The sequence below is a fragment of the Loxodonta africana genome, chromosome 8, assembly GCF_030014295.1.
Source record: "Loxodonta africana isolate mLoxAfr1 chromosome 8, mLoxAfr1.hap2, whole genome shotgun sequence".
NCBI classification, from domain to species: domain Eukaryota; kingdom Metazoa; phylum Chordata; class Mammalia; order Proboscidea; family Elephantidae; genus Loxodonta; species Loxodonta africana.
This window is the reverse complement of record NC_087349.1, coordinates 94388914-94402924: the sequence shown is the minus strand read 5'-3', so window position 1 is coordinate 94402924 and position 14011 is coordinate 94388914. Positions and strand designations below refer to the sequence as shown.

Here is a 14011-nt window from a genome sequence, read left to right as displayed (position 1 = left end):
TAATAATAAAAAGAAATGTTTATGACACAAAAGGGAAACCTTTGAATGAGTTAAACAGAAATGTAATGTGATCATTCATTGATCAAACACGATCAAACAGTGGTCAAAAAACTCACCCGGTGAAATGGAAAGCCAAGCTCTTTGGAAATGCAGGCTCTCAAGTGTGAGAAATACCTTCAAGTTAAGCTATTTCAACTACTCTTTGGGTGTTTGAGTCCATCGCCTTTAGTTATAGCCCTTAAGTTGATAAACCAAATGTTCAATTTTAACAACTAAATACACACATTACACACACACACGCATCCCACATGCACATACCCAACCTTTATCCTCTCATGCTAAATGGCATTTGTACTAATAATTTTATCTCTTCTTATTGTGAAAGTGAATTAAAACCTAAATTGTGGGAAAACAGTGCTAAGAAATGTCTGGGAGAAAGCTACTAAGCATGGGCTCTTCAGTGAGAAATGATTTTAGTTCTGACATCCATAAAAAAAAAAAATACTCTCTGACATCCATAGCCTCTCAAAATTCCTTATTCATCCATCTATGAGTTCTACAAAACAACACCAGGTGTTAAGGTACAGAGATAAATCAATCAGTCAATCAAAATGTATGAATTACTCCAATTTTACCTTCTTCATGGTCCTTGTCATTATTGAAAATTATTTACTGTATTTTGGTGATTTTTTGAAGGTATTTTTTGTTTTGTCTTTGGTACTTATTTTGTCTAATCTAGTAGTGATAACTGGCCTTTTCCTTTGTTCCTAAGATCTAGGCTCTACCCCATGACTTCGTTTTTGTCTTAGTTTTTCTACCTAAGCCTCTGCCTCATCCTTGATGGACTGGACTGCCTTGCTCCTGCCAGTTCCCCTCAAGGACCCAGCCCTAGTGGCTGTGGCCCTGCTGCCTGCTGACTAACTTCTCTGGGGCCAAGTTCTTCTGCATGCGTCCACCAACACAGCTGCAGCCCAGTTCTTGGTTGGTATGTTTCGCCTGCCTATAAGAAGGCTCCTACCACTCCGTGCTGGTTCCAGATGCCTCTGTGTACCCGGTGTGATACCTGGTGTGCCACTTCTTTAGATCTGAGGCCCTGGCCTCCCCTAGTCTGGTCTACCTTCTGAGTGAATTAAACTAAGCCATGGTTTTTGCCTTCCAGAGATGGCTATGGCTGAATTTCTGATCTCTGCCTCACTAGTCTCCACTGGTCTATATGTCTAAATGTCTGTACCAAGCAAGTGGCTTATAAGAAACAGCAGAAAGTTTGGCCAAGTTTTTTGTACTGTTAATTTCCTAAGGTATTGAGGCAGGCAGCTTCAGAGCCCAATGCTTTTAAGAGACACCTGCTCTGGTTTATCCTCATACATCAAGCAAAATAGGCCACACACTGTTCTGAAATTGTCCTTGACAAGATAGCCACAGAATAGCCACAGATGGCCTCAATAAGTTTTAGCAGGTTTTCTACACCATCTTGGCATTTTAAGTGACCTCTTAGCTCATTAAGTGCAAAATACGTATAAGCACCCCACCTCTGGGTAGAGACTTAACATGCTAATGGAAGAAAATCAACCTCTTTCTTCATCCAGGAGAATCAAACTTTTGTCTAAAGGAAATGCTTAGTCATCCCCAAGCCCTGAGAGCCTGCGTGAAGGTCAATCTTGATTATTCATTATTAATTTGCATTTCCTTGTCTGCTTGCTGTAAAAAGCCCACCTCCCCAATCTGCCTTGGGGCAGACTTGGAGGCAGCAGCCCCAATTACTCCATTCCTTGTGCAACAAAATAAAGGTGCCTTTCTTCTCTCCCACCTCAGCCTCTTGTTTATTGGCTGTAACAAGTCACACCGAGCAGAACCTGGGGTTTCCAGCCAGCAACAGTATGAGCCAGTGACCAAAGAAAAAAGCTAAACTAAAAGAGTATCCCCAGGCCACCTGTGAACTAAAACAGCTGAGTTGAATATAGCTGCCGCTAGGCTTCTGGGTTCTACTTAACCTCATTCGTCTCAACTGCCCCTTTACTCTGTCACCCTAGAAAACTCGCTTAGCCTTTTAGGGTACAGATGAAGTTTCCATGAAATGGGAATAACACCATTTGCCACGCCAATCTCACATGGTGGTAACACACTCTGAAATCCTAAGTGGAATTTACTGTGGAATAAGAATGTACTCCATTCTACTTTTTTTTTCCTCAAAATCAGAAAGTACAAATACACCATTGAAATCCAACGTGCAAAGTAACATCCTTAAACATTTTTTCAAATAAATTATAAACCCCTGCAAACTTACATTTATAATAGAAACACTACCACATCCTTAAATACAGTGGTATATGGAAAACCACAGAATGTCATGGTAGCGTTTATTACCAAATGTGCACACAGTTAACTCTGAGGGAAAGAGACAAAGCAGAAAAGAAAGTCTGTCTAAAAGAACAAATGGAGATTGTATGGCCAGAGCCCACGTATCGTTTGAGAGAAGGTTCTCAGAAATGGCCTGTCTTGCATTAGATATTTGAAGGCAAAACAACCTTTACATCATATTCATTTATCTTAAAAGTAACTGAATCAAAGAGAAATTTCCTCTTGAAATTAAGTAAAGGGTTCACAATAAAAAATCTTCAGTATTTATGATTGATCCACACAGCCTTATTTTTATTATTATATTGTAAACACGAAATCTGCTCAACGGCACCTAACAACAACAATTGCATTGTATTTTACTTAACCAAGATAAGCTAAAAATAATCACATGAAGATTCATTATAAACACAGGTACAAATAAAAATTTGGTGGCAGCAGGACATTAGTTGAAAATTATGTGCTTTAGAAAATACAATAACTTTCAGGATTTATCTAGGTTCAGATTATTTCCAAAGCATAGATTGTAATCAGTGAGTGCTCCTGTCACACAAAATGTTGAGCTATTTACCTTAAATAAAACAAAATAGCTCTTTGACCCTAGAATAAAATGAAACCAAGTTGTAAGGTCTATACGGCACCTCAATAAAAGTTTAAAATTATATTAAGCAGTTTTTATAAAATAAAGCATTGGAGAAAAATCAGCTCTAATTTTTTCAACTCATCACTAATAAAATGAAGAAAATTCCACATGTAAACCACTGACTTCTCTATGCTATCTGGCTGAATCAGTAGAGATGATATCTACTAGATTGTAAAAGCAAACTAAAACACTCTTGCTCCCCAAATTTTCCCTTTTAATTTTGTATTAAACTGATTTGTTAAGCTTTCAATGTTCTTTATTTCATTGTCATAACTCAAAAGTTGTAAAAATCTAATTGAGGTTTCATTCAAAAGTAGACCATGGTGCCAGGGTTATGAGCACTGCTTTGAGAAAAATGTAGCACGGTGCTTCCTATTAAATGGAAATTTAAAACCTCTTTGACAAACAGATGCTAAACTGTCTTCACAGAGTTTAGCTGCAGTACAAACAGACAGCACAAGAATGTACCTTGCTTCAAACCATCCTATTCTGATCCCTTTATTTTTTTAGGTTCTGTTTTGCCACAAGATTTACATTTAACCTGTACTCCCACTCTGACCCCAATGCTTTAGACAAATGATCATAAAGTAAATTACCTGAATTATGATGAAACTTGAACCTAGATGGCCACAATGGTAAAACACACACACACACACACACACAAACACACACACACACAAAACCATTAACGATGCCCCACAGAAGCAATCACCTTAACTAAGCATTGAAGTCTGCTTCAGGCAAAAGCTTCCGGTCACCCCTATTAAACAGAAATCTAAAACCTTTTGACAGACGGATGCTAAGCTGCCTTCATAGAGTACTATTCACAAGCAACTTGCACAAAAGAATTAAGACTGGAAAATCAAGTTGACAATGAAGATTCCAGGGAACGCTGCTTCTAGTAATGGTATACTAGGTAATTTGGACCAATTATCCCAAGTTCCCCAGGAAAACTGGACAAAATATAAAAATAATTTCTTTGGAGGCCTCAGAGGTCCTAGAAAGCTAACAAGATAGTGAAAAATCACTAGGTCAAGATCAGGGGACAATGGGGGCTCAGCAACATGAGCCCTGAGTGTGAGGCTGCTTTTTGCCCTGGAATCATTAGCTACCTGGCCTAACCTGCAACATTGATCCTTCACTTACTACCATCTCACAATGTGACTTACACTTGCTTATACATTTCCACGTAAGAGGCAGCATGGGCCTGTGAAAAGTGTGTTGCGTTAGAAGTCAGAAGACCTAGGCTGAACTGTGGTACCTTCCCTCAGAAGTCGTCTCTGGGAAAATTACTTCAGCTCCGTGGGTCTAGGTTTTCTCATCAGTAAAATACCAGAATATCGCCCTTGTCAGGTGCTTGTTAAGAATTAATGAGACACATTTGGCAACACTGTTGCTGTTAGTTGCTATAGAGTTGTTTTTGACTCATGGCGAACTCATGTACAACAGAATGAAAACGTTGCCCTGTACTATGCCGCCTTCATAATCGTTGGTATGCTCAAGTCCATTGTTGCAGCCACTGTGTATTTTGAGTGTCTTCCAACCTAAGGCCACATCTTCCAGTACTACACCAGACAATATTCTGTTATGATCTACAGAGTTTTTATGGGCTACTTTTGGCAAGTAGATCTCCAGGCCTTTCTTCCTAGTTTGTCATTGACTGGAAGCTCCACTGAAACTTGTTCACCATGGTGACTCTGTTGGTATTTGAAATACCAGTGACATAGCTTCCAGCATCAAAGCAACATGAGAACCACCACAGTATAACAGACAGACAAGTGGTCAATACTTAGCAATAGTAGGTACTTAATTCCATGCTATACTTTCTACTTGCAAGAGTTAGATCTAGAAGTTTATCTTTTCTGTGCTAAAGTTCAGTAGAAATAATAGCAGCAACAGTAACAAAAGTAAAAACTATTTAGGACATATTATTGTGTGCTAAGGATTTTATAGATATTATTTCCATTAATTCTCACCATTACCCTATGAGGTAGGTATTATAACTTCCCACTGAGGCTCTAGAAGGTAAGGTATTTCACCCTAACTCATACAGCCATTAAGAGTGGAACTATAATGGGATCCAGGTCTGCATGGCTCTGTACAGCACTTCTTTCCCATTTCATCATGTGTATCTTCAAAGACCAGAGCCTTCAGTATGGATTACACCTCAACATAAAGAAAACGAAAATCCTCACAACTGGACCAATGAGCAACATCATGATAAACGGAGAAAAGGTTGAAGTCAAGGATTTCATTTTACTTGGATCCACAATCAACAGCCATGGAAGCAGCAGTCGAGAAATCAAAAGACGCGTTGCACTGGGCAAATCTGCTGCTAAGGACCTCTCCAAAGTGTTGAAGAGCAAAGATGTCACCTTGAAGACTAAGGTGCGCCTGACCCAAGCCATGGGATTTTCAATCGCATCACATGCACATGAAAGCTGGACAATGAATAAGGAAGACGGAAGAAGAGTTGACGCCTTTGAATTGTGGTGTTGGTGAAGAATATTGAATATACCATGGACTGCCAGAAGAAGGAATAAGTCTGTCTTGGAAGAAGTACAACCAGAATGCTCCTTAGAAGCAAGGATGGCAAGATTGCGTCTTACATACTTTGGACATGTTGTCAGGAGGGATCAGTTCCTGGAGAAGGACATCATGCTTGGCAGAGTACAGGGTCAGCTGAAAAGAGGAAGACCCTCAACGAGGTGGACTGACACAGTGGCTGCAACAATGGGCTCAATCAAGCATAACAACGATTGTGAGGATGGTGCAGGACCAGGCAGTGTTTTGTTCTGTTGTGCATAGGGTCGCTATAAGTCGGAACTGACTCGGCAGCACCTAACAACAACAACAACATCTTTCAATCTATTGTCATCAGTTCTGTTTGGGATCATTTTACTATACTGGACTTTAGAAAATACTGTATGATTCCCTCCCCACCTCAGAATATTTACAGTTACAGTTAACATACTCACAGAACCAAAATTTAAATCAGCTTTTTTATCCAAGTAAATAATCTGCATATGATTAAATAAAATTTTACTGCATAATCAAGAAGGATAATTATTTCTGCCAGGCTAGTTAAGTACAAACTTTTTAGAAGAGTCCACCGAACTGACATCCAGAAATGGCCTTGAGCACCATGGCCCCAGAAAACCTAACAATGGCCAGACTTTGCTGAGTGTGGATTATAGATGCTCATTTCAGGGACTCACTATTGGAACAGCCACTCATACTATCAACTCACAGGACACATGGGGTCACAGACTCTCCATGTACCCACATATCTAATTGAGTCTAGGGAAAACTTTATGGAAGCCTAGGACAAGAAGAACCACACGAGTGAACTGAAGGCATCAACTCCTCCTCTGACAATGCTTGGTCTTAGCAAACTCAAAGAGCAAGGAATGACCAAACTCAGGAAAAAAGTCCCAAAATACATGAAACCACTGATTTAAGTATAAAGCTGTACAGGATCCTTTTCTTTCTGTTTCTCTCTCCTCCCTTTAATTAGTTTGGATTTTCAAGACCACCCAGAAGCTTCACTATTTTAAGATGTGGCTACCTACTTCTTTCTTGGCTGGGGCCACCAATAGATATGAAACAGCTACAGGAAGGTGCACATGCTATATTTCTATTTTATTTTCTTTCAAATACAGTTCAACTCTGGAGAAAAAGTACATCGAATGGTGTCTGCAATGACTGAGCTGTACATTATCCAATATTAGTATCATTTTTCACATTACTCAAGCTAACATGATGGTATAACAGCACAAATCTTAAAGCTGAATAATAAAGTAACTATTTATGGAATAGCTTGTTTATACTTACATTGGTCCTAATTGCAAATGTCTGTACATTAAAGAAAGCACTAGTTTGAGTCCATGTAGTCATTGATTTATTTAAAAAAATATTCAGACTCAACTGGTACAAGACATTACACTCAATACTGTGAAGTTATTAAAAGAGCACTCACGGAAACAGGTTAATCAGATATGGATCCTACCCTCAAAGAGCTTACATTCAACTGATAGTACAAGAATACATTCAAAAATATAATAGTGTAGAAAATGAAATACATTTAGAGAGAGGTACAGGTAAACTGCTTCAGGAATTATTTTATTTTAACCCCCAACCTCCTTCTTCAGATAACATTGAGGATTATCTGTAAATTAATAAAAGTTTTTCAAGACAGAAGGGTCTTCATACTTGTCTAGACAATAAGGTACCTCCCCCACCAGCTTTGTGCAAAGATGAACTATATTGTTTTGGTTTATTTTAGCACTATGCGAAACAAATCGATTATATCTGTCAGCATTTTCTATTGTAGAACCAAGCACAAGTATGCATGTGAGTTAGGGTTCAGGTCTTTTTTTTTTTTGTAATCCCTGCAAGTAACCATTGCTGTTAAACCATAGACATTAGATTTTATTTCACAGGAAGGTGGGAAGTTTTACCACCCTAACTATGGAAAATGAAGTATGTTCCTAAGAGTATCAGTAATTTCATCAACAGATTTTTATTTACTGAGGTGGAAGAAGTCTGTGTCCCCATAGTTCATATAAACTACACATAAGTGAGATCTAAACTTAGACCACATAATGTTACACAATCTACCAGATTAAAATAATAGCAATAAAGACACAACCATCATTACATCTCGCAGTTTTTTGGGTTTTTGTGTGTGTGTGTGCATGTGTGTGCATGCACACGCACGTGTGTGTCTTTCTGTGCAAAAAGCAACAGTTGGTAATATTTTTCCTATTTATAAGAAAATTGCTTCTGGTCAAGGATGTCTGCTCCAAGATGCAAAGCCAAGCCGTCATCTTTCTCTTTAACTCCCCGCCCCCAATTCAAACCATTCACAAATTCCCCCTTAATAAAAAAAAAAAAAAACGAACAAGCAAAAGACTATAATGCTTTTACTCAGAGCTTACAATTGTACTACCTCGATTCTAATATATACTTCTTTTTTCACATTTTAACATCTCTGAAATAGGGTTATGTCTTATACTCAGTGGCATCTAACACCTGTGGCAGCCAGGTGCCAGTCATGCTACAGTTGTCATTGCCTTTGTCCTAGCCATTCATATTATGTCACTTCATTTTACTCATGTGTAACATTCATACTCCCCTGTTGAATTTAATTACTATTTAAAATATCTTTAAAGATTACACTATGGCTCAACATTAAACAAAAAAGTTGTGTGCGCAGATAGTCATATAAACAGAGCAGTTAGAAGTATAAATTTGAAATCAGTGATTTTACATTCATGATTGAAGAATGACAGCAATTCCTTTTTTTTTTTTTTGGCAAGGCAAAAGCTAAGTGCTTTCTGGGATGTAAGACAAGAAGATACCCACAAGTAGATCAAACTGTGTTATGTTCTGTTACTGTGATACATTCATATAGATTACTATCCTATGCCAAGCAATACAACTGAAGTCAGGAGAAATCACCAAATCTCTGAAATAGATGTGGTTTGATTAATTAATGTATCATACAAGACTACTGCTAGGGCAGTAAGCATCAATTTTCCTAAAATATCCTGCTTACTTTGGACAGGAGCAGCTTAACGTCTAGCAACTGTGATTCAACTAAGGAAAAAACGAGGCTTTGGGTTTAGTCTAAAAGGAAAATTTCTCAGAATGGGTATCAGAAGTCCAGAAAAAATTCTGAAGAAATGCTGCAGCAACAATGCTCTTTATGGTACACAAAACAACACTACATGGGAAAACATGGATAGCAATGACCTTCAGCTGAAAAGTGATTTAAGAGAATCAAACTAAATGTGAAGAGGTTTCAGGAATACTTTAACCAAGTGATTCTGCTTACTTTTTTTCTTATTATTCAGGCATAAGAGTAATGAATGATGATAAAAGTTTACGTCTAAGTAAATCTAAAAGAGCTCTTTAGTATTTATAAAATAACAATTTTAAGTGATTAAAAATACTATAAAATACTATGGTAAAGGTTAATTGAAGCTGCTTTTTTCTAATTGGTCCATAAAATTATGCTACACCACCTTACAATCAATGGCATCTTATTGTTGAAGCATAATAGTTACAACAGCTACCAATTCTTGGATGCCTGCCATGTGACAGGTACCACATCCTGCACGTTATGGACATGATGTCAATCAGTCTCCATAAGAACCTTAAAACGGTATATAAAGGGTGTCCTCAGGAACATGCATTCCTTTGAAAAGTAGTTTCTAAATGGGGTCACATGTATAACGGAGTTTTTTAAAATATGGTATAGTGCCTCTGTGTTCTTGATGGTTGTTGCTGCGTTGGCCTTGCAGATGGTATAGATAACTAAACAACACTAAAACCTGAAAATTTAAAATGATGAAGTCGCCCAAGAGAGGTGCAATATGTGATCAAGTTCATTGAGACAAAGCAAGCAATGCAATTTTCTGTTACTTTGTGTAAAAATATAATTTGGATATGTTTTATTGAAGAAAATATTATATACATTCAGTATTTATTGTGCTTCACTAAGTCATTTGTAGTAGGCCACAGCCAGATCCACTGAAGGCCAGACTGTGCAGTAAAAATTAGTCTAGGAAAGAATGTACCTGAAATGTAGAAAGAAATTTCATGTGTAACAGCTCCTCAGATATTCTGATGTGGCCCTTCTCCCAGCCTCCCCGTGTGAAAGGCAGTAAGCCTCTCGTTCTGAGCATGAGCACCTCTGAGCTGGCAGATTCCTCATTCTGTACAGATTGCATTTTCCACCTAACTCCAGACATGCCTTCATGAGGAAGGCATTGGGAAGCCAGGTTCACTCACTTTCTTAATCTCATGTACCTCCTCTGTAACATTTGTTTGCTGGTTAATTAAAAAAAAAAAATGAAAGCAACAACCTTAGAACGAACCTGAATGGCCACTCCCAACACCTTCAAAGCAGAACCAGTTCCTGGGGTATGGTCTAGTTCACCATTGTACAGATTAAAGAAACCAATGTTCAGATAGCTCTAGAATTTGCCTAAGGACAAAGAGCTAGTTAAACATATGCTTGATACGGGATTTGAACCTCAATCTGACCAACTATTGGCGTTAAAGCTGTTTTCAGTATCTCATCATTATAAATATAAATATCAAGGTACTAAATGGATTTCAGTTTATTACTTACGGTGCATTAACTTAGATTAACAATGTCAAGTGTAGGATTAGTTTTATGACCCACATTTTCCTGGAGAATTCTCCATAAACACTATATCAGAAATAGGGGAGCAGACGGCCTAAGATGGCGGCTTAGTCCAACACACCATGCTGTCCCTCTACAGAAACCAAGTGAAACAGATACAGAGGACAATCTTGGAACCCTGAGCATCAAATGGTAGGAGAAAGAATTAGATCTAACACCGACTGGGAAAAGAAACTGAACAAAAGAAACTATTACGAGGAGAGTTGAGTGGAAGTGCCTTGCCAGCCAGCCCAGCACAGCATGGCCGTCTTGACACAAAGCCAGCAACAATCCCGGGTGAGCAGCACAGGAAGGCAACTTCACGGAATCCCCAATAGGAGACAGAGAACTATGTAGACATACCTGGAGTGAAGCAAGGTGAACAGAACAAAAATCAGACCTCAGGAAGAAGTACAAGAAGGAGGGCAAGAGCTCCAGGTATCCTGGCATGCACAGAGCAGGGAGGGAGCCAGGATTCAGAAACAGGACTACCATACTTTTACATAAATAACACGCGACTTCTACATTTGTTTAGCAACCGCTCCCTCCCCACAAGGTAATTTCATAAGCACCTCTATGCTGATTGTTTTTTACATGTTCTGTAAAAAAATTAGCATAGCATTCTTATTAGAATACCTTGAGGGGGGAGGAAGCTGTTGGCAAACAAACATAGAAGGTGCATTTTATTTGCATAAAAATATGGTACTCAGTAGAGGCAGGCCCCTGACAATTAGGGTGGGTAGTACACGCAGAGTAATCCACAAAGTGTCAGCAGGAGGTCCCCCACCTGACCAGACTATGGGCAGCCCCACCCTCCTCAGACTTGGTCAGGGCCAGGTTGAAATTGCTGGCTGCAGCCAACAAGAATTCCCCAGGCACCCATGCCTGATGATCAGAGGAGCACACTCTTCCTCCCCCATCCTCCTGGTGATTAGTGGCATGAACCCCCCCCATCACTACCACCCTACCCATCTAGGAACCACAGAATGAGCCCCTCCTCTCCCCCATCTGTCCTGTCCACTACCATCCCCCACACTGCCAACTCAGTGAGTGGTAGTAAGCATTCCCACGTTGTTGGTCACCTGTCATATCCCCCAACATGTTCCCCTTCCCACCTGGTGGCCAGCAGAAAGCACCACTCTCCCAGTCACCCACCACATCCTCCACTTGTCACTCCACCCACCTGGCAGGCAGCACTGAGCACCCTGCACTCCTGATCACCCGCCACATCCCCCCACCTGTCATCCTTCTCACTTGATGACTGGCAGAGAGTGCTGCTCTCACAGTTACCAGCCACACCACCCCCTGCCCATCACCCCAGCCACCCAGTGAGAAGAACTGAGTGCCTGATGCTCCCAGTCACCCTGCATACCATCTACATGTTCCCCACCCACCTGGTGAGCAACAGAGAGCACTGCGCCCCTGGTCATCTGCCATACACCACCTCGTCTGCCACCCACACACCTGGCAAGTGGTAGAGTGAGTACCCTGCACTCTCAGTCACCTGCCATACTCCCCTAATCCCCTACCTACATGGTGAGTGGCAGAGAGCACTTCTGCCACCCAGTCACCTGACACACCCCTGCCCACCACCCCACCCATTCAGCAAGCAGGAAGGAGTGCTCCTGTGCCACTGGACTGAGGACAGGTGGCAGCCTGCACCTGCCCTGGCCACCCTCAGCTGACTGGCACACCTGATGAACAGCAACATGCACTCTCCCTGCCCACCAGTGCCCCACTCACCCAGAGACAGAGATAGGTGGAAAGCACTCCTGTGCCACCAGATGAGCAATCAGCAGAACATGCCCACCTCACTCATCCTAACATATCAAAACAAAACAAAACATCGGGACAAAACAAACAAACATACAAACAATAAATAAATATGTAAATAAAGTAACAAGTTAAAGCCTGGGAGACAGTAGACAATAACAAATTATGAAAAAACAGGATAAGATGGCTCTAACAGGTGAGTAAAATAAAGGGGTAGAAAACCTTCCTGAAGAAGAAATGGTAATAGAACTATCTGATAAGGAATTAAAAAGACTTATATATAGGGTCCTCAAAGAAATCAGGGAAAATGCAGACAAAACTCTAGAAAAATTCAAGAAAACAAAACAAAACAAAATGAAAAAAGAGACAATTAGAAACCATATAAAATCAACAACTAGAAATCAGAAGAGTAACAGTAAAATATCAGAGATAGATAACTCACTGGAAGAGACACAGAAGTAGAACTGAATCAATGGAAGAAAGAATCAGTGAAATAGAGGACAAATCCTTCAATACCAACCTGTTTGAGGAGCAATCAGGAAAAAAGAACAAAGAAAAATGAAAAAAGCCTAGTTATGTGGGACACTCTCAAAAGGAAAATATTACAAATAATTGGAATATGAAAAGAGGAAGAAAGGGAAAAAAACACAGAATTATTGAAGATTTATTGATAGAAAACTTCCCTAATATGAACGACGAGAAGGTTTCAATCCAAAAATTCAACAAACCACATACGGGATAAGATCTCAAAAGAAAGGCATCAAGATATATCATAATCAAATTTTCCAAAACCAAAAATGAAGAAAGAATTCTGAAAGTAGCTCATAAAAAATAAAGTATCACCTTTATGGGCACCAATAAAACTAAGTTCTAATTTCTCGGCAGAAACAATGCAGGCAAGAAGACAGTAGGATGACATGCATAAAACTATGAAAGCTAAGAACTGCCTACTAAGAATCACGTATTCACAAAAATTGTCTTTCAAACACAATGGCGAAACTAGGACATTCCCAGAAAAAACAAGATTAAGGGAATTTGTAAAAACCAAACCAACCTTACAAGAAATATTAAAGGAAGCCTTTAGACAGAGAACCAACGACATTAGACAACAACCTAAGAGCAAGACACACGACATCATCACCCAGATAGCAACCCAAGAAAAGAATTCTCAAAAGTAAAATAAATCTGCAAAACTGAAAGTAGGGAACCAGAGATATCAATATGTAAATGACGACAACTTCAAAACAAAAACGGGGAATAAATGGTGTAGTTACAGAACTTCCATATGGAGGCTATATAAACAGAATGTTTTATACTTAGGAAGATAAAGGTAAATTTCAGAGTAATGACAAAAAAATAAATCTACTCACCAAAATGAAGAAGAAAATCCAATAGACTCAGTAAACACAAAACCAACAACAAAAAGAAAATCCATAAATAAAAAGAACTCAGCACAGAAAATTAATGAGAACAAATAAATCATTACCACCACAAAAAAAGCATAACAAAATGGTAGCAGTAAATTCATACCTACCAATAATCACACTGAATATAAATGGTTTAAGACAGAGAGTGGCAGAGTGGATAAAAAAACATGACCCAACAATTTACTGCCTACATGAGACACAAAGACATTAAATGGGTTAAAAGGATGGAAAAAATATATAGTAACCAAAAGAGATCAGGAGTGGCAATAATAATCCCTGATAAAATAGACTTCAAATCAAAAAGAAGGGCATTATATAATGATTAAAGGGTCAATCCACCAGGAGGACATAACCATAATAAATATTTATGCACTCAGTGAAAGAGCTCCAAAACATAAAATAAACTCATATAGAACTGAAAACAGAAATAGACATTTCTACAATAGCAGAAGACTTTAACATACCACTTTCAATGATGGACAGAACTACTAGAAAGAAACTCAACAAAGATTCAGAAGATCTAAACAATACAGTCAACCAACTTCACTCACAGACATACAGAACACACCACCTAACAGCAGCATGGTACACATCCTTCTCCAGCACACATGGTTTGTT

General features: G+C 39.2%; 1 protein-coding gene across 5 annotated transcripts in view; it reads right to left on the bottom strand.

Annotated features, from left to right (window-relative positions):
- The window catches only part of BBS9 (Bardet-Biedl syndrome 9), a 504171-nt gene that overhangs the window by 80349 nt on the left and 409811 nt on the right, over positions 1–14011 (bottom strand). The window lies entirely within an intron of this gene.